Raw genomic sequence first — 25,610 nt, 5'->3', positions numbered from 1 at the left:
ATAGATAGCTATCTGTTCTATATCAGCAGTTTCTTCAACAACCATAAATGTTTTGACATGGATCTTGTATTTTAACTCAGGTCTGAATCCTATGGTCTATGTTTTATTTTAACCCTGGTTTAAAAAGACAGTTAAACTCATCTTAACTCAATATTTTCAATATTTTTTTCACAGATCATCAATTGTAAGTAAACTGATAAAGCCATCATTCTGAGAACAATTTTTCAAAAACTGCAATTGTCATAAAGTCATAAAGGTAAATAATCATAATAGTCACAATTTACACTCATGCATTTTAATATTATAGTTTGTTTCATTGAGTATCATTGCTTTATAACTGTTGTAGGATTTGTCAGAATTTAACAATTAAGCAAACTTATTTTTACACAGTAAGTTTAAGCGACAAAATGTTCAGTTGTGTAGCATTAGCTTATTAGGAAAATAGAATGACAAATCTTCAAACTAATGGAATAAATGATAAAGACAGATATTATGTACTCTATTTTTCACTTTTATCAGTCAGGCTGAATCTGTGTTGATATAAATTAAAAACACAATGACAGACACAAAGAGGACAGTCATACAGAACTACGTGAAAGGATCAAATGTATTATCATGGTGGTTCATCACAAAGTGAATAATTAAAATGGCTTACACCACACCTCAGATTAAAACATCTGAAACAAAGTAACTTCAGATTCATCCAAAAAGCATTTAAAGGGTGGAGCTACACACAAAGGTAAAGCCTAACAATAAAAATATTAAATATTTTATTGTAACTTTTTAAGTGAGTTGAAGTAATGTTTATTGTTTGGGTGTCGCTGTTGGACAGTGTTATTCCTGCTTCCTGCTTGCCGTGCTGCTGTTTTGTGATCGTAGCTCCGTGTAGCTTTGTTTTTCTGTAGAATCTTTATATTACTATCACTCTCTTTTGTTTAAAGTGATAAAATGTAACTTAATTCCCACCATATTTCTGATATTATCTATCAATCTAATCTGATTCATTTGATCTTTCATCTTTATTTTAAATCCGCGAGTGCAGTGCACCTGCATCACGTTAGCACTCGTTAGCTTGTCATTAGCGTTTCCATTTGTGCCTATCGCTGTTTTCTTTCCTCCTCTCCTCTTTCATCAAGCACGGTGAGTAATGGCTTCGCCTGCTATTGTTATTTGCACTGCTTGCCACATGTATAGTTTATCTATCTCTGTCGGTGATGAGGGATTCACATGTGATAAATGCAGGGAAATAGTTAGGCTGACAGAGAAGATTTCAGAATTAGAGACACGCATCCAAACTTTAATTGAGGACAGTAAGAATGTGAGGGCTCTAGATACGGCTTTGGAGGCGTCTAGCTCAGGGAGTCCTGTACATTGTTCGGTTCCGGTAACAGGGCAACTGGGTGACTGTGAGGCGGCATAGTCGTGGGTCTAAACACCACTTTTCTGTTCCGATCAAAACATTAAACAGGTTCTCCCCACTCAGTGATGCACCCACTGAGAAACCTGATGAAAGTGCTCTAGTTATTGGCGATTCTATTTGTACGGAATGTGAAAATAGAGACACCAGCCACCATAGTCCAATGTTTACCGGGAGCCAGAGCGCCTGACATCTTAGCAAATTTAAAAGTGCTGGCTAATGCTAAACGTAAATACAGTAAGATTGTTATTCAAGCCGGTGCTAATGATGCTCGACTTCGCCAGTCGGAGAGATCACTAAAAATAACATTAAAGAGGTGTGTGAACTTGCAAGCATGATGTCAGACACTGTAATATGCTCTGGTCCCCTCCCTGCTTACCGTGGTGATGAGATGCATAGCTTAGATTATCATCACTCAATGGCTGGATGTCTAAGTGGTGCCCGCAGAATAACATAGGTTTCATAGACAATTGGACAAGCTTTTGGGGCAGACCTGACCTGTTGAAAAGAGATGGTCTTCATCCCTCCTGGGGTGGTGCCCCTCTTCTTTCTAGAAATATGGCACATAGTCTTAGAGTTTGTCCTTAACTAACTGGGGCCCAGGTCAGGAAGCAGACAGACTGGCTAAACCGACCGTCTGCTAGCCGCCTCCAGTCACAGAAGTCAGTTAATTCTCAGCACATAGAGACTCTTTCATCCTAGATATCACACTATAGAGACTGTGTCTGTTCCCCGGGCTAGAAAAAATACAAAAAACGTCCAAACCAATTTAAGAGCAACACTTTAATTGAGGTTCAACAAATAAAAAACAGATGCAATACGGATAAACAAATGATAAAGCTTGGCTTATTGAATATCAGGTCCCTTCCTACAAAAGCACTTTTTGTAAATAATATGATCAGTGATCATAATCTAGATGCACTCTGTTTGACAGAAACCTGGCTAAAACCTGATGATTACATTATTTTAAATGAGTCTACACCCTAAGATTACTGTTATAAACATGAGCCACGTCCAAAAGGTAAAGGGGGAGGTGTTGCTTCAATTTATAACAATGTTTTCAGGATTTCTCAGAGGGCAGGCTTCAAGTATAACTCATTTGGAAGTATTGGTGCTTAATATAACATTATCCAGAGAAACCAAATGTTAATGATAAATCCCCTGTGATGTTTGTACTGGCTACTATATACAGGCCACCATACAGACTTTATTAAAGAGTTTGCTGATTTTACATCCGAGTTAGTGCTGGCTGCAGATAAAGTTTTAATTGTTGGTGATTTTAATATCCATGTTGATAATGAAAAAGATGCATTGGGATCAGCATTTATAGACATTCTGAACTCTATTGGGGTTAGACAAACACGTCTCAGGACCTACTCATTGTCGGAATCATACTCTAGATTTAACACTGTCACATGGAATTGATGTTGATGGTGTTGAAATTATGCAGCCAAGCGATGATATCTCAGATCATTATTTAGTTTTGTGCAAACTTCATATAGCTAAAACTGTAAATTCCACTTCTTGTTACAAGTATGGTAGAACCATCACTTCTACACAAAAGACTGCTTGGTAAGTAATCTTCCTGATGTATCCCCAATTCCTTAGAATATCCAAAACCTCAGAACAACTTGATGAGTCAATGTAAAAGAAACTATGGAATCTCTCTTTTCTAGCATTTTAAAAACAGTTGCTCCTTTACACTTAAGGAAGGTTAAGGAAAACAGTCTGACACCATGGTATAATGAGCACACTCACACCCTAAAGAGAGCAGCCCCGGAAAATGGAGCGCAGCTGGAGGAAAACAAAACTAGAAGTATTTCGTATTGCTTGGAGGGAAAGTAACCTATCTTACATAAAAGCATTAAAAACTGTTAAATCTGATTACTTTTCGTCTCTTTTAGAAGAAAACAAACATAACCCCAGGTATTTATTCAATACAGTGGCTAAATTAACGAAAAATAAAGCATCAACAAGTGTTGACATTTCTCAACATCACAGCAGTAATGACTTATGAACTACTTTACTTCTAAAGTCGATACTATTAGAGATAAAATTGTAACCATGCAGCCATCAGCTACAGTATCACATCAGACAGTGGACTATAGATCCCCTGAGGAATAGTTCCACTCATTCTCTACAATAGGAGAGTAAGAATCGTATAAACTTGTTAAATCATCTAAACCAACAACATGTATGTTAGAACCCTTTTTCATCTAAGCTCCTAAAAGAGGTGCTTCCAGAAGTCATAGATCCTCTTCTGACTATTATTAATTCCTCATTGTTATTAGGGTATGTCCCCAAAACCTTCAAACTGGCCGTTATTAAGCCTCTCATCAAAAAACCACAACTTGACCCCAAAGAACTAGTTAATTATGGACCGATCTCAAGATACTAGAAAAGGTAGTATCCTCACAATTATATACCTTCTTAGAGAAAAATGGCATCTGTGAGGATTTCCAGTCAGGATTTAGACCGTATCATAGTACTGAGACTGCTCTCCTTAGAGTTACAAATGACCTGCTCTTATCATCTGATCGTGGTTGTATCTCTATTAGTGCTATTGGATCTTAGTGCTGCGTTCGACACTATTGACCACACTATTCTTTTGGCATAGACTAGAACACTTTGTTGCCATTAATGGAAGTGCATTAGCCATGGTTTAAATCGTACTTATATGACCGCCATCAATTCGTAGCAGTGAATGAAGAGGTATCATATCGATCACAAGTGCAGTATTGGAGTACTGCAAGGCTCAGTACTAGGGCCGTTACTTTTCACGCTTTACATGTTACCCTTGGGAGATATCATCAGGAAACACGGTGTTAGCTTTCACTGTTATGCTGATGATACTCAGCTCTATATTTCTTCGTGGCCCGGCGAAACATACCAATTTGACGCTGTCTAAGCCTTGATGGCTGCTCTGTCAATTCTTCGTCATCAGTTAGGAACCTAGGTGTGCTATTTGATAGCAACCTTTCCTTAGAAAGCCATGTTTCTAGCAATTGTAAAACTGAATTTTTCCATCTCAAATATATATCTAAATTACGGCCTATGCTCTCAATGTAAAATGCAGAAATGTTAATCCATGCGTTTATGACCTCAAGTTTAGACTATTGTATTGCTCTATTGGGTGGTTGTTCTGCACGCTTAGTAAACAAACTCCAAGTTAGTCCAAAATGCAGCAGCTAGAGTTCTTACTAGAACCAGGAAGTATGATCATATTAGCCCGGTCCTGTCAACACTGCACTGGCTCCCTATCAAACATTGTATAGATTTTAAAATCTTGCTTATTACTTATAAAGCCCTGAATGGTTTAGCACTTCAGTATTTGAACGAGCTCTTGTTACATTATAGTCCTCCACGTCCGCTCCGTTCTCAAAACTCTGGCAATTTGATAATACCTAGAATATCAAAGTCAACTGGGGGTGGCAGATCCTTCTCCTATTTAGCGGCCAAACTCTGGAATAACCTACCTAACATTGTTTGGGAGGCAGACACACTCTTGCAGTTTAAATCTAGATTAAAGACCCATCTCTTTAACCTGGCTTACACATAACATACTAATACACTTCTAATATCCCAAAATCCGTTAAAGGATTTTTAGGCTGCATTAATTAGGTAAACTGGAACCGGAACACTTCCCATAAACACCCGATGTACTTGCTACATCGTTAGAAGAATGGCATCTACGCTCATATTAGTCTGTTTCTCTCTTATTCCGAGGTCACCGTAGCCACCAGATCCAGTCTGTATCCAAGTCAGAGGGTCACTGTAGTCACCCGGATCCAGTATTGTATCCAGCCCAGATGGTGGATCAGCACCTAGAAAGGACCTCTACAGCCCTGAAAGACAGCGGAGACCAGGACTAGAGCCCCAGATCAGATCCCCTGTAAAGACCTTGTCTCAGACGCCCACCGGAGACAGACCACAGGAAACAGATGATTCTTCTGCACAATCTGACTTTGCTGCAGCCTGGAATTGAACTGCTGGTTTCGTCTGGTCAGAGGAGAACGCCCCCCACACTGAGCCCTGGTTTCTCCCAAGGTTTTTTTCCTCCATTCTGTCACTGATGGAGTTTTTGGTTCCTTGCCGCTGTCGCCTCTGGCTTGCTTAGTTGGGGACACTTCATTTACAGTGATATCGTTGATTGATTGCAAATGATTGCACAGATACTATTTAAACTGAACTGAGCTGCATGATGACATCACTGAATTCAATGATGAACTGCCTTTAACTGTCATTTTGCATTATTGACACTGTTTTCCTAATTAATGTTGTTCAGTTGCTTTGACGCAATCTTTTTTGTTTAAAGCGCTATATAAATAAAGATGACTTGACTTGACTTGATTGTTTCATATAAACTGATGTGAATAAATTAATACTGTAACTGCTAAACATCACCTCATGTAGGCCGATTTTTTTTAATGATCCTAACAAAGGCTAAAATTATGCAAACCATTATTACCTATTTAGTTTTGAAAGCTCACACAAACTTTTTCCTTTTATATATTATTAAATTTTTTGTACGCCACTTTTGGATTATTTTAGGGATTGATTAAAAGGGTCATATGATGTTGCTAAAAAGAACATAATTTTGTGTGTTTGGTGTAATGAAATGTGTTTAAGGTTAAGGAATATGTGGTTTAAAGTTAAAAAAACACATTATTTTCCACATAATGTACAGGTGCATCTCAATAAATTAGAATGTCCTGGAAAAGTTCATTTATTTTAGCAATGCAACTCAAATTGTGAAACTCGTGTATTAAATAAATTCAATGCACACAGATTGAAGTAGTTTAAGTCTTTGGTTCTTTTAATTGTGATGATTTTGGCTTACATTTAACAAAACCCAGCAATCATCTCAACAAATTAGAATAGGGTGACATGCCAATCAGCTAATCAACTGAAAACACCTTCAAAGGTTTCCTGAGCATTCAAATGGTCTCTCAGTTTGGTTCACTAGGCTACACAAATATGGGGATGACTTCTGATCTCGACCGTTGTCCAGAAGACAATCATTGACACCCTTCACAAGGAGGTAGCCCAAAAAAAAAAAACATTCTTGCCAAGAAGCTGGCTGTTCACGAGAGTGCTGTAATCCAAGCATGTTAACAGCAATTGAGTGGAAGGGAAAAAGATGCACCAACCAACTGAGAGAACAGCACCTTATGAGATTGTCAAGCAAAATTGATTCAAGAATTTGAGTGAACATCACAAGAAATGACTGAGGCTGGGGTCAAGGCATCAAGAGCCACCACACACAGACGTGTCAATGAATTTGGCTAACAGTTGTTGCATTCCTGCTTAGGTTAAGCCACTCCTGAACCACAGACCACGTCAGGAGGCGTCTTACCTGGGCTAAGGAGAAGAAGAACTTGCACTGTTGCCTAGATGTCCAAAGTCCTCCTATTTCAGATGATAAGCAAGTTTAGTATTTCTTTGGAAGTCCAAGGTCCTAACAGGAGTCTGGAGAAAGGTATGGAGAAGCTCAAACTGATCACCAGCTCCATGCCATGCCGAATTGAGGCAGTATATTAAGCAAAGGAGCCCCTACCCAAGTATTGAGTACATGCTACAGTAAATGAACATACATTTCCATAAGGCCAAACAATGTTTTTTTTTTATTATTCTAATTTTGTTGAGATAAGTGATTGGTGGGTTCCCTTCGAACTTCGAACTGTGTCCTCTAGGGTCGCTATGGGAAAACGCCTCGTCATGACCCATGTCTGAAGCATACATTGAAACACCAACAACATTGGCGCTTGGCCGGCGACAGCCCCTGACGTCACTACCGTACGGAACTATAGTGATAATAGGTGCCGGAGAACACGTTATTACCTCTTTTTTTCGTCTTCACTGACTGTTTCTGTTTTGAAGCGTGGATCTGGAACATGGTAAGAGCGAATTCGTTTTCTCTGTCTATCATGACGACTACTATCAATTGCTCATGCGATTTAGACAGTGTGTGCATCCGTGTCATCGCTATTTGACACACCTGGTGGATGACACACACACTCAATCTATTTGCGTTGTTTTGGTTTGGGTAAGAGCACTCACGTCGATTGTCCTTTGAGGACTCAATGTAAAAAGCTCTGCTCTCGTTTGCCTCTCGGTTTCGAGGAAGAGGGCCAGCCATCTGCTTCCTGCGGGTTTCAGGACCCCCACTGCCTGGTGACACAGTGTGAGGGAGGCTTGTGGGATCACAGGTGGATCTGGCTGAGGATGTCTTTGAGAGGGAACTTTTCCCTTTCGCGCTTGTCGGGTGGTTGTGTGAACGAGAGAGAGCCTCTGGAGGATGATTTAGGTTAAGATCTTTCTAACACTTTCCGATACAGGAGGTTAGTGTGGGCGCTGGCTGGGTTCGGCCCAGGAAGAGCAAGGAGAGGTCTGAGGATGGTGAAGAAGCTGAGGCTTACCTTTCTCAACCCTCCTGTTTCACTGTGGTATGTAGAGCTTGTTGGAGGTCAGGTAGCTGAGCTGGCCACCCGCACCATGGTCAGATTTCCGCTCTCTCTCCGTGCTACCAAGCAGGCCATCATCTGTCATGGGAAGGTCTATGGCGGCCATGGTGGTAACGGAGAGACATCTTTGGGTGAACCTGGGAGATACCAGAAGAGAGAAAGGGCTTTCGTCTTAGATTCTCCGTTGGTCCCTTCCTCGCCTTCCAACTTTTCGGTACCTCTGTTGAGCACGGTATTCGAGAAGTTCCGGAGTGAAGGCGCGCAAAAAGTGTGTGACGGAAATGTTACGCCCCTTGCCATACTGTGATGCTTGTCCTAGTCAAGACACTTGTGCACAGACAAACAACATAAACCCATTACAATAGCCATTTCTCTTGCATCCATGGGGACATAATTTCAGATTATAATGACTAACATTGTGTTTTTACCGTTGCGTTTGTGTTGCATCGCGCCGTGTAAACAGAAACCATGGCTGCATTTTGTGATCAGGAGAAAAGACAAACAACAAGCAGTATTCTACACCAGCGGTTCTCAATTCCAGTCTCGCAACCCCCCAGCTCTGCATATTTTGCAACGTACTCTCATTGTTAACACACCTGATTCAGATAATCGATGGTTAGAAGAGAGCTCTGTGCATGAACTGTGTTTCCCATTGAACATGGTCCTTACACAGTGTTCATTGTTCCCTAGTACTCCCTAGCTGGAGAAATCTGTTACCGCTCACTTCGGAACATTCATTCACAGGATTTGCGTTGAGTACGTCTTCACACATGGCACAAGTGTGACATCATATAGCTCTGTAAATAATACAATATAAATTCGCATGTAGTCTTTCTCTCTCCAGGATCAGGAACTTCCATAAAATGTGCTGCACACCCTCGAATAATTTGGGCTGAACCTGTTCTGGCACAGTGTTGTAGATACAACTTAACCACTGATTTCTAGTTGTGTCTAGGCACTGGGCTGGTAATATATTTTGACGGTATGATAAACCTTAAGCAAAATGATCCACAGTTTTCACTGTATCACGGTATGTGTTGTTACAGCCCTGAAATGGTTTTTATTTTTAAATGACTGGGTAAAATAAAATTATAATAATTCCTGCTGGACACAATATATTTTGTTTTTTGAGTCAACATACACGAATATTAGAAACAGTATAACCTAGTTTATTTTTTTTCTTTGATTTATGTTTCCTACAAAGAAAAAAAAGAAAATCTGACATCTTTATTTACCCTAAATCTGTAAATTACAGTTATTTAATTTTTGTTGTATAATTCATATACATATCATCTTATATTATATCATTAGATTTCATATAATTTAGTTAATAATAATAATCATACACATAATTTGATTTAATATTATACCCAATTTGAAGCAAAAACATAATGTTTCGGACAATCTTTTGTGAAATTAGACAACGGAAACTTTTTTTCTTCCAATAGTTTGTGCATCATGAACATGAGTGATCTGCCTGCTACAGCATTTTTTCTCTGTGCGCTCCATCTTCAGCATCTTTGGCTTGTGTTAATGGGCCGTTTAACAGACTTCATATGTTTCACATAAATTACTTCGGAAAATGATTGCCCTTGCAACGCAGTTTCTGAAGTCCAAGAACAGGGCGTTGCAATAAGGCAAAAAACGTCCTGTTGCTGATCGCCGTAAAGGCCAAGTTATATTTCGGCTCCGTCTGAGCAACGCCGTCGGCATTAACTTTATTTTCGTCATCAAGAGGGCTTGCCTGACAGTATCGCCCCCTGTGGTACTGCTGCTGTGTCGGGTCGAGCTCATCCATCCTGCTCATCTACTCGTGAGGATACTTTTAAAAAGCTCTGCGGATGTGGTTGCCTCGCACTAGACGGAAAGTGGAGATGTGCAGCTGATTGGGTACCACCCTGAGCTTCCTTAATTTCAGCCATCCTACACACATATGACTGACCTGAGCTTGTGCTCCGCACCAAAGGATGAGGAGGGGTCATGTGTCCTTGGTGTGAACGGGCCAGCCTGAGGGATTCCTACTCTTTCAGTCATTGAGGAGACATGGACAACACAGCGCTACCGCAAGAAACGCTCGTAAATGGGACAAATATTAGTGTTTTTGAAAGCGGTGAAAATTGTCAAACCGCAGTATACCTTGAAAACCGGTATTATTGCCTATGCCTAGTTTGTTCCTCTTTGGAAGGCAGAACCAGTAGTTTCGCTTGCCACAACAAAACATTGTCTCCACGCCATGCGCTGGAGGCAACACCGAGAATCAAAGGTTACGCCTTCTTTTCTTTGCATGAACATTTGGTCGGGCGTTATGCAAATCTTTCCACATTGTGATGTAGACATGCTGTGGATTTGTTTTAAACCCTCTGGGGTCGATTAACGCGGATACGCATTTTGTGGCATATTCTCCTGAAAACACTGAAAATAACTCTAATTACACTTTCAGTTTTGCAGTTCGTACAGATAAGAAGCAATACATCACTCGAATCTGTGCAAGGGTCTCTTTTATTTGTATACACCATAATAACAACAAAACTTTCAAGCATTTTTATTAAGAAAACATAACAGAGTGCGCTGTCTGCTGCCTGTTGGGTACTTCTGCGTGATATTCATGTACAAACAAACGCGTCATTAAAATTAACTGTAACTCAGCAATCCTCCACACAAGAGACCTGAGAGATATATCTATAGAAAGCTTGACGTGTACTTTTAAAACTGAAGTCTTATCACAAACAAATATCCTGTGATAAAGTAATCCATATGAAAACAACGCGATGTCCCGTCTTTCACGTCCTCCCTTTATTTTGTCTAATGCGACCACGCCCCACGCGCCGATCCTGCTATTGATATCTTACCATCATCTACTTGAAGCTTGTTGTGGGGTAAACAGTCCACTTCACAGCAAAAGCAGCGAAACGGTACTTCACGTTTTTTTAAATGTTAGTTGTATCCACTTACTGTGATAGGCTATTCTCTGTTCACAAATATAGACATATCTGTTTTTATAACTATATCTGTCTATCCCCACATACAGTACCAAGCATGCTTGTGTTTTTAAGAATGTACTAGCTTCTGTTCATGAATATCTTGCTCTGGTGTAAATTTTTGAATGTTTATAAACCCTCATTGTGTTTGCGATCATCTGCCCGGTATAAATGTATCAAGCAAGGCAGTAATATCACTGATAGATAATGTGCTATGTGGTAATTGTGGTCTTACTTTCCCCCCATTAAAGGTAGCTAGGTTGTGGAGACTGCCACTAGAGGGCGCACTACCCAAACAATAACCAATTGCGTGGTTTTGATGAGGCTAAGAAGGCGCGTGGCATGACTGGATTTATGTTTCTTTCCCAACCAGCCTGACTGACTGGCCAAGCAACATTGGCGTGTATGCCCCATTACATACTAATCTTGTGTTGATCCGTTATATAGGAAAGCACGGTTTGTTCTGTAAAAGATAGCAAATCAAAACAACTCACCTGTGGAGCTAAAACACAAGAGCGATCCGGCATCTCTATCTAGTTTGGACAGTTGTGTCGCACAGCTCTCCTCCATCTAGAACATGACAAACACCCGATATTTGATCCCGCGATCTTTCGCTCCCCTCTTGTCCAAACTCTTCGTGGGTCGTTTGGGTAGGCCCAGTACGCTTATGTTTTATACGGGGCGGTCCTTGTCGACAGAACCAGCGGCAGACGATAAACAGTAATTATGTTTCCATATAATTACACAATCCACCATATAAAAACGGGCAAGAAGTAACATAAGAACTTCTTGAAGAAGCAGCTAGTGGTTGCTGGAAGCTTAGAACACTACTTCCGCATTGTGTCCACGCACACTGATTTGTCATGTGGTTTCGACGTCACGCTAAGGAAGTAACCAAGGGTAACTAACCGTCCATTGACAGGCAGACTGCGCTGCCCCCATGTCACATGTTAGATGGGAAAGTGTTCTCATGATTTACAGTAGTTGAAAACATAGAGATATTGTTAGGAATCCAGCTGGACAAAAATATGATAACCCTACCTAGTGTTTTCTGGATATTTTTACTGCAAATATCATTACAAATTGTAACCTTTAATTACGACTAGTAGCTGAGTGACCATCACACAAGGTGAATAATGCCGTTTTTATTTTTGCGTAGACGCAGCATGCGTAACTTTTTTTAATTCAGATAAATGAGTAAGCCTGTTCAAGAGAGCCAATGCAACTAAGGCGCCCACTCAGTAACGCTGGAACACAGCTAAGACCATGCGACGCACACACTCCCCTCATCTTCTTCAAAGTCCCTTTATAAATGTTGATCCTTCAGAGCACCTAAACAGATACATTGTGGAAAATGCCAGGTAGTGCCTGTTTCATAGTATATAATTTCAACATACACCATACCAGTCATGAAACTTTTGACCATTAAAGATTTTAAATGTTTGTTGGAAGAATTCTCATTTCTGGCTCACCGAGCGCATACAGTTATTCTTATTCCAAATTACAGAAAGTTCACTTTGCTAAAGCAGTAACATGGTGAATATTTTTTACTATTTAAAAATAACTTAACTCTTTCTTCTAGTTGAATATATTTTACACATTTAATTTAATTCCTGTGATCAAGTCTAAATTTTGCAGACATAATTAAACTCAATCGATTACTCCCAGTGTAACAATAACAACGATAACCAGTTCAAAAGCTTTGAGTCCCACATATATATACGAAGATAAATACTTTTATTTAGCACGACAAGTGATGAGAAATACGACTTCTGATACAGCAATGCTGGTGTCTGTCATTAATAATATGATGACCAAAACTGGAAAAAAAAGGTCTTCTTTTTTCAGAGCATTACTAATAATATCATAATAATAATAATAATAATCATAATGTTGTTGTTTTTTTTGTTTTTTGAGTAGCAAATTCATATAGAATGAGTCTGAAGGAACGTGTGACTGGAGTAAGGATGCTAAAAATTCAGCTTTGAAAGTCTCGTTGATTGTGCCGAATAAACGTTTTAACGAAAAACCGCACTCGCAAGTGAATCTCAAGTTATTTTGTTGGATAAAAAAATTTTTTAAGTCTATTCTAAAGAAACTACAACATAACCTCTTTACCTTTATTTGTCCTCACATTCTTTCTTGTAACCTCGTTTGTAACTCTTCCCTAACTCTTCCTCTTTCCCTCTCGTCCCTGACGGAAATAGCCAGTAGGCAGCGCCTTATGCGGGCCTTTGGTCTTATTCAGGTGTCAATTCAATAAGGTTCAATGGGTCGTAGGCCTACCGCATTGCGCCTTTCGAAACAAAAGTGTATTGAAAATTTAAATCATCTATTGTTGTTTCCCCTGTGAGGAGTAACCAGATGCTGGTTCACATCTTTGAAGAAAAAATCTCTGCTACAATCCGGTTGACCAGAGTTTTGTGAACAAATGATTTGTATGTGTTTTAAATTACCCTATTTCAGTACCTTCACAAAATTGTGTTTTTTCACTACCATGCATAACGTTGTTTGTTCCCGCTCAAACACAACATGTACAATCACATGCCTATGTACAACTGTAGACTGTGGGGCATGTTTAAAACTAGTTTCTCTTACTTAGCACGCAGAGTACTAGGTATTAACCAGTTATTAGTACTACTTGCACCTATTAATGCCTTGTTGCTACATGAGATTATGCTAATATTTCGACTCCCTAATCCAACCGACGTATACCTAAACCTTAACAACGACCTACCTTACTAACTATTAATAAGCCAGAAAATTAGAGAGTTTATTCAGAGGAAAATCAACTTTAAAGGTGCAGTCTGGTAAATTTTTAGCAGCATCTCTAGCGTGAGGTTGCGATTGCACCAACAATCAGTCCCCCGCTCACGCCTCCCTTGTAGAGCACTACGGTGGCCGTAGATAGCGGAAAGATGTCGTTGGTACAGACGCAAGGCAATGAGATTTTTTACAAAGGTAATAAAGGAATATTTACTAATTTTCAATAATCGATGGTATTGCGAATGTTAAGGTACTTGTTTCATCATTTTGTCAGTGTTATTTATTTCGCTAGAAAAAAAGTGACGAAATGCGCTCATGATGAATAGCAGTTTTGAAGACAATCAGGCTCTGTAGAAACATGGTGGTGACTTCTGTAAGGGTGACCCTCAGGTATGTAGATGAATAGCTCAATCTAAGGTCTAAAACATAACGGTTCATAAGTACGGTCTTTAATACCCCTCTGAAAACCTGTTATGTGTATTAGAGTGCATTTCTTTTACAAGAGATGGTTGTAAATTTTACACATTGCACCTTACATTGAATGATTGTTTTCCATTATTCTAATAGTTACCAAGACTTACTCACTTGTGATGGGGGGATGTGGATGGGGGGGGCGTGTTGCACAGGCTACGTGTGAATACATGGAATTACGATCATAACTAAAAATGTCACTAGCGCATTCGTGTGGGTGTAGGATAGGGTTGGTCAAATCTGATCCAGACACGTATAAATTAAGGACAGTAAGGAAGCAGAACAAACTCCTAACAGAGGAGACTCACACATGGCCTATGAGACAGCGGATCATGAGATTCACTATTGCTTTCCTGCCATCAACGCGTTCATCCCATGTATCAAGGGAAAAAGCTCCAGACCTGAATCCAATATCATTATATGTTTTTTTTCAAATTGCTTTCCTCCGCATGACTGGTGTTTCGGAACCTGCTGGGTCATCTCCATCTCTCTCATCTCTCACTCAAGAAGCTCCACTCCAACCAACCTAATCATTCCTCTCTGGGCTGTTCGCTGACATGCTTGTTGGACTGTGATGCCATAGAGGCCTCAGGCTAGATTGAGATCTGCTGGTACTTTGTGGACACTTTCTGCGGACATGTTTCTTTTGTGTAACTAACAGGGCTGCTCATTTAGCATCTCTTAGTAACTTAGATTTTTAAATTGTCTGTCGTTGATCGCTATGTGGCTGTTTGTCACCCTTTACTGTACACACAGAAAATAACCATGACTAAAAACATTTAATACGCATCTTTCTGAGCTGGGTTTTCTCCTCAACTTATAGCACTAACCCTTTGTACTTTCACTAAGAACACATGTTTATGGAAGTGTCTTTATGATGGGTTTGCTTGGAAAGTACACTGTCTTGATCATGTGTTTTATTTTTCCTTGTATCCTGACATATCTTTATATTTGAGGATTTTCTATTTTGTGCATCAGCAAGTTGAAAGTGAGTAACACCCTGATGAGGGTGGCAAATTCGTAACTGAGAGTTCAGTGAGAAGGAAATCGAAGAGCAAAGCTGCTCTGCACATTGGAATAATTGTCACAGTTTATCTGCTTTGTTGATTCCGTACTCTATCTGTTCCATATCAGCAGTTTTCTTCTTCAACAACCTAAAATGCTTATTATGGGTCTTGTATATAACTCAGTCTGAATCCTATGTCTATGGTTTATTTTTACCCCTTGGTTGAAAGACAGTTAAAACTTACTTACACTCTGAAAATATTTCATGCAGCTCCTCTCCTGGTCAATATTTTTTTTTTCAAGGGGGGGGGAAAACATCCATTGTAATTAAAGAGTGATAAATACCACATTCTGAAACAATTGACCAATTGTCAATATTGCTCAGAAAGTTCCATAAGGCTACCTGACTTATTTATCCTAAAAAGGTACATAGTGGTCACTAATTTCCCTCCAGGCATTTAATATTTAGTCTTGTTTCTATTGAATATCATTAGCTTTAGTAATTATACGATGTTGCGGTGTTTGTCTGAATTTAACAATTAAGCAAACTTATTTTTACACAGTTTTAAGTGACATATGTTCAACGTTGTGTTTTGCGATTAGCTTATTAGGAAATTTAACTTAAATCATTCAAATAATGTAATAAATGATAAGATGATATTATGTACTTTATGCTTTCACTTTTATCCAGGCTAGTCAATCTGTCTGATATAAATCAAAACATAATACGACCCACCAAGAGCACCAGTCATATAGACTACTGTATATTTAGTGTCAAATGTATTACTCATGGTGGTTCTCACAAAGTGAATACATAAAATGGTTACAGCACAACACCTCACGCGTTGCACCTCCCATTCACATATGAAAACAAGCCACTTCAGATTCATCAAGAATGGCATGATGCATAGACTCCGGTGGTCAGCTATACACAAAGGTAGAAGCCTAACCATAAAAATATAATTTAAGACTATTTGTTTTTTCTTCACACTTTTCAGTAAGTTGAAGTAATGGTTTAATTGTTTAATATAAACTTATTGTGGCTAAATTCAATACTTGTAACTGCTAAACATCCCTCATTCTAGGCAGAATTTTTTTCTATCCCAAACAAAGGCAAAATTAATGAAAAACATTTTTTTTTTTTTTCTATCATGTTTTGGCTTATTTAGGTTTTGGACAGGCTCCACCCTTTTTCCTTTTATTTAATTATTAATTTTGTATTCCACTTTTCGAATTATTTTATTACGCATGGACTGAGGGTCCCACTTTATATTGTGGCCCTAACAAAACCTGTGTATGACAATGTAATTACACTATACAAAAAAAAGAAAGAAAAAAGAAAACTAAAAAAAAAAAAAAAAAAAAAAAAAAATGTAAATTTTTCTGGCACCAAGAGCACCTAGAAATATGTTACAAACATTGTTAAGTAAAAGAAAAATTAGCGCATAAACCTTAAAAAAAAAACAGTAATTTCTATTCCATAATTACAGATTATTCCCTGTAATTATACCAGTGAATCTTAAAAAAAAAAATTCTGAATCGTTGATTTACCTTTAAACTAATTTGTCAGAACTACAGGTAATACCCTTATAAAATACAAATTATCTTTAAAAATGATAAAAAGAGCTTAACTACAGAATACTGTTGTTATTATACAAAACCCACCGTAATCTAAGTGTAGATATAAAGTATAAAACTTGTTTATATACAATACGTAAACTAACTGTAAAAATAATTTATTTTTGTATATTAGTTAAACGCAAAAAAAAAAAAATCTGTGATAAAAAACCAAAACCATTCATTATTTTTTTATTATGTGTATTTTCAATAACACATGTGGTCAGCAGTTTAACCAACACATAGTTAGCTTAGCACATTGTTATCCACCGGTTTAATGTTTTAAAAACACTAACCTTTTCCCAAAAAAATATACAGTTTTTTACTGTGGGAATTACAGTTTTTTTAGAGCCCACTATTCTAACACAACATGCATTACAAACAAAAATGAAACATTAAACCACCACAGTATCATTGCCTTTATAACTGTTGTAGGATTTGTCAGATTTAACAATTAGCAAACTTATTTTTACACAGTAGTTAAAAGCGCAAAAAGGTTTCATTGTTACAGTACTTATTGGTCAATGAATGACAATCTTCACACTAAGGAATAAATGATAAGACAGAATATTATGTCACTCTTATTTTTCACTTTTAGCAGCATATGCGGAATCTGTGTTGATATAATTAAAAATACACAATTACAAGACACCAGAGGCCAGTCATACAGACCTACGTGAAAGGATCACAATCTTGTATTATCATATTTGGTTTCTCACAAAGTGAAAGTAAAATGTCTTAAACACAGCACCTCAGATTAAAACATCTGAACAAAGTAACTTCAGATTCTACCAAAAGCATTTAAAGGGGGACTACACCCAAGTAACCCTACAACACTAAAAATATTAATATTTATGTACCTTTTTAAGGTGAGTTGAGTAATGTTTTTTTTGGGTGTCGCTGTTGGACTGTTTATTCCTCTTCGCTTTTGCCGGGCTGCTGTGTTTTGTGATCGACTCCGTGTAGCGTTGTTTTTTCCGTAAATCATCTTTATATTACTATCACTCCTTTGATTTAAAAGTGATAAAATGGAACTTACTTCCCACCATATTTTGATATACTAATCAATCTCATCTGATTCATTTGATCTTCATCTTTATTTTACATCCCGAGTTGCATGCACCTGCATCCGTTGCACTCGTTAGTCTTGTCATTAGCTTTCCATTGGTGGCCTATCGCTGTTTTTCTTTCCTCCTCTCCTCTTTTCATCAAGGTGGAGTAATGGCTTCGCCTGCTATTGTTATTTGCACTGCTTGCACATTATATTGATCTATCTCTGTCGGTGATGATGAATTCCACATGGATAAATGCAGGGAAATAGTTAGGCTGACGAGAGAGTTCCAATTAGAGACCGCATCAACTTTAATTGAGAAGTAAGAATTGGGGCTCTATATTACGTTTTGGACGTCTGCTCAGGGATTCCTGAAGTGGTGTTCGTTTCGGTACAGGCAACTGGGTGACTGTGAGCGGCATCTTCGGTGGGGGGGTTCTAAAAACACTTTTCTGTTCCGATCACACACATTAACAGGTTCTCCCCACTCAGTGATGCACCCCCTGAGAAACCTGATGACAAGTGCTCTATTATTGCGATTCTATTGTCCTAATTTGAAAATAGAGACTAACCATCCACCATAAGTCTGTTTCCCGGGAGCAGGCCCTGACATCTTAGCAATTTAAAGTGCTGGCTAAATGCTAACGTAAATAAGTAAGATTGTTTATTACACGCGGTGCAATGATGCCGCTTCGCCCAGTCGAGATCACTAAAATAACATTAAGAGGTGTGTGAACTTTCAAGCTATTCAACACGGTATATGATTGCTCCTGGCCCCTCCCGCTTCACGGGGTGAGAGAATGCTCGTCTTAGATTATCCTCACTCTCACTGGCTGATGTCTAGTGTGCCCGCAGTAATAACATGTTTCATAGACATTGACAAGCTTTTGGGGAGACCTGCCTGTTGACAGAATGGTCTACATCCGTCCTGGGGTGGTCCCCTCTTCTTTCTAAAATATGGCAACATAGTCTTAGGTTCTGTCCTTACCTACTTGGGCCAGGTTCAGGAAGCAGACAGACTGGCATAACCGCCGTCTGCTAGCCGCCTCCAGTCACAGAAGTCAGTTTATTTCCTCATTCACTAGAGACTCTTTCACGGGCTATTATCACACTATAGAGACTGTGTCTGTCCCCGGAGAAAATACCAAAAACGTCCCAAACCAATTTACGGAGCACCATTAATTGAGGTTTAAAAAACCACAAATAAAAAACAATGCAATACGGATAAACAAATGATAAGTTGCTTATTGACTATCAGGTCCCTTCCTACAAAAGCACTTTTTTGTAAATAACTAAGAGATCAGTGATCATAATCTAGATGAACTCTGTTTGACAGAAACCTGCCTCAAAACCTGATTGATTAACATTTTTAAATGAGTCTACACACCCTAGATTCTGTTATAACACTGAGCCCCGTCCAAAGTTAAAGGGGACAGGGTTGCTTCAATTTATAACAATGTTTTCAGGATTTCTTTCTCAGAGGGCAGGCTTCAGTATACTCTTTGGTATATTGTGCTTACTATACATTATCCAGAGAAAACAAATGTTAATGATATCCCCGTGTGTTTGTACGGGTGTGTATCCAGGCCCACCAGGGCACCATACAGACTTTATTAACAGAGCGTTGGCTGATTTTAATCCGGTTAGTGCTGGCTGCAGATAAGATTTTAAATTGTTGGTGATTTTAATATTCCATGTGATAATGAAAAGATGCATTGGGATCAGCATTTATAGACATTCTGAACTCTATTGGGGTTAGACAAGACGTCTCAGACCTTACTCATTTTCGGAAATCATACTTATATTTAATCCTGTCACAGGGAATTGATGTTGATAGTGTTGAAATTATGCAGCTGCCGTGCTGAGATATATCAGCGCATTATTTAGTTTTGTGCAAACTTCATAGAGCAAAAACTGTAAATCTACTTCTTGTAACAAGTATGTTAGAACAATCACTTTCTACCACAAAAGACTGCTTTGTTAAGTAATCTTCCTGCTGGATCCCAAGTATGAGCATATCCAAACCTCGAACAACTTGATGATGTAAAAAACTATGGATCATCTCTTTTCTAGCATTTAAAAACAGTTTGGCTGGCTTCCTTACACTTAAGGAAGTTAGGACAACGTCGACACCATGGTATAATGAGCACACTCACACCCCTAAAGAGAGCATCCCGGCAAATTGAGCGCAGCTGATGAAAACAACTAGAATTTTCCGTATTGCTTGGAGGGAAATTAACCTATCTTACTAAAAGCATTAAAACTGTTTTAAATCTGATTCTTTTTTTCGTCGCTTTTAGAAAAAACAACATAACCCCAGGTATTTTTCATACAGTGGCTAATTAACGAAAAATAAAGCATCACAAGTGTTGCTTTCTCCACCATCACAGCAGTAATTACGTATGAACTACTTTACTTCTAAAGTCGATACTAGTAGAGATAAATTGTAACCATGCCGCCATCAGCTACATCTATCACATCAACGTGTCACTATAGATCCCCTGAGGAACAGTTCCACCATTCTACTACAATAGGGAGGAAGAATTGTATAAACTTGTTACTCATCTAAACCAACAACCTGTAATGTTAGACCCTATTCATCTAAGCTCCTACAAGAGTTGCTTCCGAAGTCATAGATCCTCTTCTGACTATTTTTTCCTCATTGTTATGTGGTAGGGTAGGTCCCCAAACCTTCAAACTTGGCCGTATAAGCCTCTCCACAAAAAACCACAAACTTTGCCCCCAAAGACTACTTAAATTAGGACCGATCTCCAAGATACTAGAAAGGAGTCGCCTCACAAGTTATATACCTTCCTTAGAGCAAAATGGCATCTGTGAGGATTTCCAGCCAGGAGATTAGACCGTATCATAGTACTGAGACTGCTCCTCCACCGTAATTTACAAATGACCTGCTCTTATCATCTGATCGTGGTAGTATCTCTCTATTAGTGTATTGGATCTTAGGGCTGGCTTCGCACTAATTGACCACACTATTCCTTTGCTAGACTAGAACACTTTGTGTGCCATTATGAAGTGCCTTAGCATGGTTTTAAATCGTACTTATATGACCGCCATCAATTCGGAGCAGTGAATGAGAGGTATCATATCCGATCACAAGTGCAGTAGTGGATACCGCAAGGCTCAGTACTAGGGCCGTTAACTTCTTCACCCGCTTTACATTGTTACCCTTGTGAGATATCATCAGGAAACACGGGGTTAGGCTTTCACTGTTATTGCTGATGAGACTCATCTCTATATTGCTTCGTCGGCCCGGCGAAACATACCATTTGACGCTGTCTAAGCCTTGATGCTGCGCTGTCAATTCTATTCGTCGTCCATCAAAGTTGAGGAACCTAGTGTGCTATTTGATATCACCTTTTCCTTAGAAAGCCAGGTTTCTAGCATTGTAAAACTGAATTTTCCATCTCAATATATATCTAAATTAACGGCCTATGCTCTCAATGTCAAATGCAGAAATGTTAGTCCATGCGTTTATGACTCAAGTTTTAGACTATTGTATTGCTCCTATGGGTTATTGTTTCTGCACGCTTAGTAACAAACTCCAGTTAGTCCAAATGCAGCAGCTCGAGTTCTTACTAGAACCAGAATAGACATATGACCCGTCCGTCAACACTGCAACTGGCTCCCTATCAACATTGTATAGAGTTTAAAATCTTGCTTATACTTATAAAGCCCTGAATGGTTTAGCACCTCAGTAGTTTGACGAGCTCTTGTTACATTATAGTCTCACACGTCCCGCTCCGTTCTCAAAATCTGGCAATTTGATAATACCTAGAATTCCAGTTCAACTGGGGGTGCAGACCTTCTCCCTAATTAGCGGCAACTCTGGATAACCTACCTAACCAAAAATTGTTTGGGAGGCAGCACCACTCTTGCAGTTTAATAAATCCTAGATAAGACCCTCTCTTTAACCTGGCTTACACATACATACTATACACGCTTATAATCCAAATTCCGTAAAGGATTTTAGGCTGCATTAATTAGTAAACTGGAACCGGAAACACCTCCCATAACACCCGATGTATTGGCTACATCGTTAGAAGAATGCATCTACGCTCATATTTAGTCTGTTTCTCTCTTATTCCATTCACCGTAGCCACCGATCCGTCCTTATCCAATCAGAGGTCACTGTAGATCACCCGGATCCAGTATGTATCCAGCCCAGATGGTGGATCAGCACCTAGAAAGGACCTCTACAGCCCTGAAAGACAGCGGAATACCAGGACTAGAGCCCCAGATACAGATCCCCTGTACGACCCTTGTCTCAGACGCCCACCGGACAGACCACAGGAAACAGATGATTCTCTGCACATCTGACTTTGCTTGCAGCCTGGACTTAACTGCGGGTTTCGTCTTTCAGAGGAGAACTGGCCCCCCAACTGAGGGCCTGGTTTCTCCCAAGGTTTTTTTTCCTCCATTCTGTAACTGCTGGCGTTTTGGGTTCCTTGCCGCTGTCGCCTATGGCTTGCTTAGATTGGGGACACTTCATTTAACCGTGATAGCGGTGACGTTGATTGCAACGATTGCAACAGAACTAGTTAACTGAACTGAGCTGCATGATGACATCACTCGAATCAAAGGATGAACTGCCCTTTAAACTGTCATTTTGCATTATTGAACACGGGTTTTCCCTATTAATGTTGTTCAGTTTGCTTTGACGCAATCTTTTGTTTAAAGCGCTATATAAAGCACAGATGACTTGACTTGACTTGGATTGTTTCATAACTGATTTGAATAAATTATACTATACTGCTAAACATCAACCTCATTAGGCCGATTTTTAAGTCCAAACAAAGGCTAAAAGGTATGCAAACCATTAGTACCTCTTTAGTTTGGAAGCCCTCACACACTTTTCCTTGTTATATATTATTAAATTTTTGTACTCCACTGTTGGATTATTTTATGTATAGATTAAAAGGGTCATATGATGTTTGCTAAAAAGACTAAATTTGTGTGTTTGGTGTAATAAATGTGTTTAAGGGTTAGGAATATTGGTTTTAAAGTTAAAAAACACATTATTTTCCACATAATTCTACCGGTTCAGTCTCAATAAATTAGAATGTCCTGAAAGTTCATTTATTTAGGCAATGCAACTCATTGTGAACGCGTGTATTAAATAAATTCAAAATGCACACGATTGAGTAGTTTTAGGTCTTTGGTTCTTTTAATTGTGATGATTTTGGCTTACATTTACAAAACCCAGCAATTCACTCACGAATTAAATATGGTACATGCCAATCAGCTAATCACTGAAACACCTTCAAGGTTTCCGACATTCAGAATGGTCTCTCAGTTTGGTATCACTAGGCTACACAACCTATGGGATGACTTCTGATGCTGACAGTTGTCCCAGCCGACATCATTGACAACCCTTCACAAGGAAGTAAGCCACAAACATTCATTGCCAAAGAAGCTGGCCTGTTCACAGAGTGCTTGTATCCCAGCATGTTAACAGAACAAAGTTGAGTGGAGGAAAAAGATGACAACCAACTAGAGAACAGCACCTTATGAGGATTGTCAAGCAAAATTGATTCAGAATGTGAGTGAACATCACAAGGAATGGACTGAGGCTTGGGGTCAAGGCATCAAGAGCCACCACACCCAGACGTGTCAATGCATTTGCTACCCAGTTGTTGCTTCCTCTTGTTTAAGCCCCCCTGAACCACACAGACACGCAGAGGGCCGTCTTACCTGGTCTAAGGACAGAAGAACTGGACTGTTGCCAGTGGGTCCAAAGTTCCCTCTTTTCAGATGATAGCAAGTTTAGTATTTCCTTTGGAAACCACGGTCCCTAGAGTCTGGAGGAAGGTGGAAACTCAAAACCTGCTCACCTCTCAGGCCATACCGAATTGAGGCAGTAATTAAAGCAAAAGGACCCCTAACCCAGTATTGAGTACATGTAGCAGTCTAAATGACCATACGTTCCAGAAGAAGCCAACAATGTCTTTTTGTTTTTTTTGTAATTATTGCGAATTTTTGAAGCATAGTGAATTGTGGGTTTTCCCCCTTCGAACCTTCGAACTGTGTCCCTCTAGGGTCGCTATGGGGAACGCCTCGTCATTTCAACCATGGCTGAAGCATACATTGAAAAAACCCAACATACATTGGCCGGCTACGCCCCGCGTCAAGGAACCACCGGTACGACTATATATAAATAGTGCCGGAGAACACGTTAGTCTCGTTTTCGTCTTCACTGACTGGTCTGTTTTGAGCGTGGATCTGAACATGGTAAGAGCGATCTGTCTCTGTCTATCATGACGACTACTAGCAAAGCCTTTAGACAGTGTGTGCATTCAGTGGTCATCGTCTATTTGACAACCTGATGACACACACAATCTTTGCGTTGGTTTGTTTGGGTCGGCACTCACGCGATGTCCTTGAGGACATCCAATAAAAGCGCTGCTCTCCCCCCCCCCCCCCCCGTTTGCCTCTCTTTTCCGAGGAAAAAGGTCAGCCACTGCTCTGCTTCCTGCGGTTCGGACCCGCCACTGCTGATACACAGAGGGAGCTTTGTGGGGATCACAGGTGGATCTGGCTGAGGGTTTTAGAGAGGGAATTTCCCTTTCGTCGCATTGTCTTGTGGTGGACGAAGAGAGAGCTCTGTAGGATGAATTTTATCATCTTTTAAACACTTTCCGATACAGCTGTAGTGCTCTGCTCCTGGGTTCGAGCCCAGGATAGCAGGAGAATGTCTGCGGATTGGGTGAGAAGCTAGGCGGAGCCTTCTCAACCCCTCCTGACTGTGTATGGAGAGCGTTGGAGGTCAGGTATGAGCTGCACCGCACCACAGATCGGCTCTCTCTCCGGCTACCAATCCGGCCATCTCGGTCTGAGAAGGTCTATGGCGGCCATGGTGGTAACGGAGAGCCATTCTGTGGTGAACCTGTGGATATACCAATGAAGAGAGAAGGGGCTTTCCTTCTAGATTCTTCCGTTTTCGCCTTCCTAAACTTTTCGGACCGTCTGTTGAGCGGTAGTCGAGAAGTTCAGGGAGGTGATGGCTGCGCAAAAGTGTGTGACGAATGTTTACTCCCCTTGCCCATACTGTGGGCTTGTCCCAGTCAGACACTTGTGCTATAACACGCACAAACACATCAAACCCCATTACAAATTAGCCATTTTCCTGCATCCGTGGGGACAATTTCAGATTATAATGACTAACATTGTGTTTTTTACACGTTGCGTTGGTTGCTCGCGGCCGTGTACACATAAAACCCAATGTCTGCATTTGTGATCATAGAAAAGAACAAACAACAAGCAGTATTCCTTACACCAGCGGTTCTCAATTCCAGTCCCTCGCACCCCCCAGCTCTGCATATTTGCACGTCCTCATTGTTACACAACCTTATCAGAGATCATATGGTTAGAAGAGAGCTCTGTGCATGAACTGTGTTTCCCATTTGACATGGTCCTTACACAGTGTCATTGGTCCCTACTCCCTAAGGGCTGGAGAAATCTGTTACCTCCCTTCGGACATTCATTCACGGATTTGCGTGAAGTAACGTCTCAACCTGGGCAAAGTGTGACATCATAAGCCTGTAAATAAATACAATATCAATTCGTCATATGGTCAGTCTGCTCTCCCCGGATCAGGAAACAGTCCACTAAATGTGCTGCCACACTCGAATAAAAATATTTGTGCCTGAACTGTTTCTGGAACAGTTGTTGTAGATACAAAATTACCCTGGATTTCTAGTTGTTTCTAGGCATGTTGCTGGTATGAGATTTTGACGGTATATAACCTAAGCAAATGATCCCAGGTGGTTCACTGTATCACGGTAGTGTTGTTACAGCCCTGAACATGTGTTATTTTAACATGA

Source organism: Cyprinus carpio, chromosome A10 (assembly GCF_018340385.1).
Source record: "Cyprinus carpio isolate SPL01 chromosome A10, ASM1834038v1, whole genome shotgun sequence".
Lineage (NCBI taxonomy): Eukaryota > Metazoa > Chordata > Actinopteri > Cypriniformes > Cyprinidae > Cyprinus > Cyprinus carpio.
This window is presented reverse-complemented; position numbering follows the sequence as displayed.